Genomic DNA, 7,108 nt, shown 5'->3' on the forward strand with positions numbered 1-7,108 from the left:
GAATGTTCTCAGCCATGCTTGACTAGTATGCTCTTGATTCAAGTACACTCATAAGTTCAGGGCTTTCTAAGTGACTGAATTCCTTGTGCATATGAGTCACTAAGTCACATCTAAATAGAGATTCTAGATAGAAAGCTTCTGTGTATCCTAGATTACAGTAAAGCACAATGTTGTTTTTCAATTTCCTCAGCTTAAAGTTCAGAAGCATCTCTTCTACTATTTTCATGAGATACTTATCATTCAACATCTTGTCATTCTTTAAGCAAGAGATTATAACATTCACTCATTCTGATTCCTTGCATTCTCTCAGTGTGTTTAACATGAACATCTCTTGTGCCTGGTTCATAGAACTCTTACTCATGAAATCAGGTCTGTAACTGATTGCATTCAGTATCACTGCATTCAATTCCTTTCAGTATTTAATATGAAGATTGTACACTTGAAACTCTGAGATTCAATGTGCTAAATATTTGAAAGGTTTTATTGTTAATTATAGATAGATGAGACTTTTGTGATCTGTAATCATCATTGTCATATGCCTGTTATTGATATATCTATTTCACAACACCAGTACATGCTTGATCACTAGCAATTTCTTTTCATGCACTGAATAATTGAGCTCAGTGCCTGATAGTTTTCTATCATTGTATGTCACTGAGTACAGCTTGTCATTCTTACTCATCTGTAGAAGAGTGTCTCTGATAGCTCATTCAGATGCATCTGTCTTGATATAGAAAGGTTTATTACAATCTGATTGAATAAGTACTGAGAATGTTATTACACATTCTCTCAGTGTGAGAAAAGCCTCTTCACACACAGCATTTCAGATGATTGAATAAAACTTCTTCTTTCACAGATTTGCATCTGTTTCTCTTAAGAGATCTGAGAGTGATACAGATATTCATGTGAAATCCTTGATAAATCTACAGTAATATGAGACCAACTCAAGAAACTGTCATATATGATGTATATTTCTCAGCCATGATCAATTCACTATAACATTCAATTTCTCCAGAATGAGATGTATACAGCTATCACTCACTACATATCTCATGAACTTCAACTCTTCTGTTTCAAACACACACTTGATTGATTTAATGTAGAGCTTATACTCTGTCAGAGTTGTAAGCACTTTATCAAGATGCTTCAGATGTTCATTATATGAGTTTGAAAAGACTAGAATGTTATCAAGATATATAAGGCATGAGGTTTCATTCTGTTTATAAAGAATTGTATTCATCATTGTTTGAAAGATGATGAGCATATTTGTCAGACTGAATGATATTACTAGGAATTTGAACTTCTCTCATTGTGTATTAAATGTAGTTTGCAGAACTGACAGTTCATCTACATGAATCTGCCAGTATTCTGAGAGAAGATTAATCTTTAATAGATATCAGATGTTTCTGACTGTATTCAACTGTTATTGAATCTGTAGCAGTGAATATTCATTCTTGATTATAAGCTTATTAAGTGCTTGATAATCAATACACATCTGTCACTCTTCACCTGTCTTTTTCATGAATAGGACTGGAAAGCCTCACACACTTGATGAAGATTGTATGAGATCATGTTCTAGAAGATCAGTGATCTGACACTTCTGTTCTTCAAGATATGTTTATGACAGAGGGTACATGTTCTGATTGACTGGTTTTGCATCTCTCATATCAATCTCATGTATAAATCCTCATTTCAGCAGCAATTTCAGTGAAAGATCTGTTCAGAAGATCTTTTCATACTTCTTCAGAAGCTTCTTCATACACTTATTCTCTCACATATCTTTTATCTTAGTTTTCTTCACTTCTGAGTCCTGTATAACATACAGAATGCTTTTGAATGAGGTCTTGTAAATCATTCTCTTTGCTTATTGATGTATAAGCAGATTTAACTCTTCTATATCAGAGACATGAAATGTCCTTCTCATATCAGTTGATAGAATTATATGAACCATTTTCTTTCTATCAGTCAACTGCATATAACATGTACATCATTGAATCTGCAGATTGAACCTTTGAAATCAATTGAGTTTGAGAATAAGGTCATATTCCACATTCTGCAGCTCTCGCGCTCAAATATAGCAAGACCATTCTTCAAAGTGCAAGAGAACTCTTACTTTTGCAGATGATATCAAATATCAGTTATCAGATAATCTTATATATTGAGAATTCTTCACTCAGCAGACCTCTTTCAATCTTCAGATTATATAATCATCAATATATTATGTCAAAGCTTCTGTGTCTGCTAACACTTTTGCAGCCATCTCTCAATTCTTACTCAAGTGTCTCTTATACATTAACATTTCAGGCCTCAAGGTATTGAGATGAGCATTCACTTCATCCTTACCTGCACCTCAGTCAGAAGCCTGCTTCTTCTTTGCATTTGCAGAATTCAGAGAGTCATCTAACACAGGCATCTCTTTCACTTTGAAGACTTTTCATAGAATATCAGTGAGTATCTTCAAGCTCACTGATTCTGCTAGTTTTTTAACTGTGTATGCTAAGTGCAATCTTTTGCATCATGATTTTAGTGTCTGCAGTTGAAACAAGCTTGATACTCATAACACCAAGGTTTTCACTCAGGGGATCTCTTTTTCAGAGAATTCAGCACTTTAGTGATAACATTCAGATCTAGATTCATCACATTCAGATGTGTGACTTGTGTCATAGAAGTCTGATTATCTGTTCTTCACTGAAGCATACTCAATTGCAGTATTTTCTGTTACAATTGACTCACTTGTTCCTGTATAATGAGAATGTTGTATGCTTTCTTCACTATGTCTGACTGTGAGATTAAGCATTTTCATTTCACTCTCAACTCAGATATAAGATCATGAATAAAGATCTGTAAACAGAAAGATGTTGAAAGCTCTTCATTTAACATGAGATAGTGTAAGCTGAAGTGTGTGAAGTATGATGTAAGATCACTCACTTGTCTACACTCAGTGAAGCATTTATAATGCTTGTCTCATGTATTCACTTTCTCAAAGTTGTGCAAGATTCACTTGGAAAACTCATTTCATGTTTATGAGAATGAATATCACTTCAAGTCTGCAAGGTTCATCTTTTCATCAGTCATTCATAATAACTTTGCTTTTCTGCATAGAAATGCAGCAGATCTTAAGACTTGTTGAAATTTCATTGACTGCCTGCCTATGAGTTCACATTTGATCTGATAATATGATCACATCTGACTTAGTCAGCTGATTGCAGCATCATTTTTTCAGTTACTATTAAAGCTTGATAGCTCTGACAGATCTTCTGGCTTGATATATCTCATGCTCAGATTCTCATCCTGCACAGCAGTCTTCAATGATGTGTACACTTCTAAAGAGATTGTGAACAATTGTGATGAGATCTTCAGATTCAGTGTAGTCATCTATCTGTGTAAACATTTGATCTTCTGCTGCAGGTCTAAGATCTGGTTTTCTCTATTCTTATTGATAGTGGTGATTGTGTCAGTGAAGCTCTTCATAGTGAATTCTTGATCTGCAGCAAATACTAATTATTGTTTGACTTCTGCCTCAGCCTGTCACTGCGTATGCAAGGCCTCAATCTCATTTAGAATCCTTGTACATGTACAGAGCTTCAATTTCAGTTCAGTGATCTCAGCTGCTTTTCTTACTACTTTGAGTAAACTCTCTGAGAGGTTCTGCATACCTTCCAGTTCAGATAGCAGAGAAGAGTGTTGTTCATATTGACTAGAGAAGGTATTTATTTCAGTGATTGATTTCTGGTTGATTGTATGATGTCTATTGTTATATCACTTATATCATTATATGATTTCTGTTATTGCTATATTGTTATATTGCTATATCACTCTGTTATCATTGTACAACTTCAGTGATGGCCATCTTCTCTTTTATTCTTCTTTTGAGTAGAGAGTGAACTTCTTTGAATCTGGTTCACTGCTTTCATCTCCTTTCTCACACCTCATCTGTTCACATCTCATACATGGTATTTATCTGAGTGTGGAGTTTTTCCTCAACAAGCAAAGCAGTATCAATCAGATGCTCTTTCACTCACTGCTCTTCATATGCTATCTTTTGAGACATTCTAGAACCACACTGACATGATAACTATGAATTGCTTTGTAGGCAGAATTATCATGCTCTGAAGAAGCCTGCACTTCTCACCAGTTTTTAGACATGCTACCAGATGTGATTCAAAGGTTGCTTAAGCCAGTATACAATTACAGGCGTACACCGGCTTCTTATATTGTAATCTCATACACTAAATTAATTAGCGTACGCTATGGCCCCTTTACACGCGTACGCTAGTAGTTCGGAAGCGGCCGCGTTATTATCCGACGGTCGTACGTTCTTCCGAACTACAAAATGAGTTTTTCAAATGAATCTTGTATAACTTTGAGAAAGTGAATATATAAGATAAGTATTATAAACACTTCACTGAGTGTAGATAAGTGAATAATCTTACATTATACTTCACACACTTCAGTTTACACTATCTTATATTGAATGAAGAGCTTTTAACATCTTTCTATTTACAGATCTTCATTCATAATCTTACATCTGAGTTGAGAGTAGAATGAAAATGCTTAATCTTACAATCAGACACAGTGAAAGAAGCATATAACATTCTCATTATATAAGAATAAGTGAGTCAATTGTAACAGAAAATACTGCAATTGAGTATATCTCAGTGAAAAATAAGTAATCAGACTTCTATAATACAAGTCACACACTTAAATATAATGAATCTAGATCTGAATATCATTACTAAAGTACTGAATTCTCTGAAAAAGAAATTCTCTGAGTGAAAACCTTGATATTACAAGTATTAAGCTTGCTTCAACTGCAGATGCTAAAATCATGATATAAAAGATTACACTCAGTATGTGCAGTCAAGAGAAGTAAGAGAGTTAAAAAACTAGCAGAATTAATAAGCTTGAAGACACTCACTGATATTCTATGAAAAGTCTTCAAAGTGAAAGAGATGTCTGTATTAGATGACTCTCTGAATTCTATAAACATAAAGAGAAAGCAGGCTTCTGACTGAGATGTAAGTGAGAATGAAGTGAACACTCATCTTAATACCTTGAGACCTGAAATGTTAATGTATAAGAGACACTTGAATAAGAATTAAGAGATGACTATAAAAGTGTTAGTGAATATAGAAGCTTCTACACAATATATTAATAATTATATAATTCAAAAATTAAAAGAGATCTGTTAAGTGAAGAATTTCTGATGTATAAGATTATCTGATAACTGATATTTAATATCATCTATAAGAGTAAGAGTTTTCTTACACTTCAGAGAATAATCTTACTATATTTAAGTATGAGAGCTGCAGAACATGAAATACAACCTTATTCTCAGACTCAATTAATTTCAAAGATTCAATTCACAGATTCAATGATGTACATGTTATATATAGTTAACTGATAGAAAGAAAATGATTCATATAATTCTATTAACTGATATGAGAAGAACATTTCACATCTCTGATATAGAAGAGTTAAATCTGCTTACACATTAATAAGTAAAGAGAACAATTTGCAAGACCTCATCTGAAAGCATTCTGTATGTTATACAGAATCTGAAAGTGAAGAAAATCAAGATAAAGAATATATAGAAGAACAAGTATATAAAGAAGCTTTTGAAAAAGTATAGAAAGATCTTTTGAACAGATCTTTCACTGAAATTGTTATCAGAATGAGAATTCATACATGAGATTAACATAGAGAATGTAAAATCAGTTAATCAGAATACATACTCTCTGTTACAAACACATCTTGAAGAACAGAAGTATCAGATCACAGACCTTCTAGAACATAATTTTATATAATTCTCATCAAACACATGAGACTTTCCAGTTCTATTTATGAAAAAGACAGATGAAGAGTGATGAATATGTATCAATTATTAAGCACTTAACAAGCTTACAATCAAGAATGAATATTCACTGTCACAGATTCAACAACAGTTGAATATAGTTGAAAATGCCTGATATCTATCAAAGATCAATCTTCTCTCAGAATACTAGCAGATTCATGTAGATAAACTGTTAGTTCTGTGAACTGCATTTAATATACAATAAAAGAAGTTTGAATTTCTAGTAATATCATTCAGTCTGATAAATGTATCTGTTATCTTTCAAACAATGATGAATATAATTCTTCATAAACAGAATGAAACCTCATATCTCATATATCTCAATAATATTCTAGTCTTTTCAAACTTATATAATAAATATCTGAAGTATCTCAATGAAGTGCTTATAACTCTGACAGAGTATAAGCTCTATATCAAATCAATCAAGTATGTGTTTGAAATAGAAGAGTTGAAGTTTATAAGATATGTAGTAAGTGATAACTGTATATATCTCATCTCAGAGAAATTAAATGTTATAGTGAATTGATTACAGTTGAGAAATGTATATTATATATAACAGTTTCTTGAGTTGATCTCATACTACTGCAGATTTATTAAGAATTTCATATAAATATCTACATCACTCTCAGATCTCTTAAGAGAAATGAATACAAATCTGTAAAAGAAGAAGTTTCATTTAATTATCTGAAATACTGTGTATGAAGAGACTTTTCTCACACTGAGAGAATGTATAATAACATTCTCAGTGCTTATTCAATCAGATCATGATAAACCTTTCTACATTGAGATAGATACATTTAAATAAGCTATCAGAGATGCTCTTCTACAGATGAGTAAGAATAGCAAGCTGCACTCAGTGATATACAATGATAGAAAACTATCAGATGCTGAGCTTAATTACTCAGTGTATAAAAAGAAATTACTAGTAATCAAGCACATGCTGACATTATGAGATAGATATATTAATAACAGGTATATAATAACAGTGATCACAGATCACAAAAGCCTTGTCTATCTACAATTAATAATAAAACCTTTTAAACACTTAGTACATTGAATCTCAGAGTTTCAAGTGTACAATCTTCATATTAAATACTGAAAGAAATTGAATACAGTGATATCTGACATAATCAGTCACAGACTCAATTTCATAAGTGAGAGTTCTGTAAATCAGGTACAAGAGATATTCATATTAAATATACTGAGAGAATACAAGAAATCAGAATAAGTGAATGTTATAATCTCTTACTTAGA

The sequence above is a fragment of the Blastomyces dermatitidis genome (genome assembly GCF_000003525.1).
Source record: "Blastomyces dermatitidis ER-3 genomic scaffold supercont1.1, whole genome shotgun sequence".
NCBI classification, from domain to species: Eukaryota; Fungi; Ascomycota; class Eurotiomycetes; order Onygenales; family Ajellomycetaceae; genus Blastomyces; species Blastomyces dermatitidis.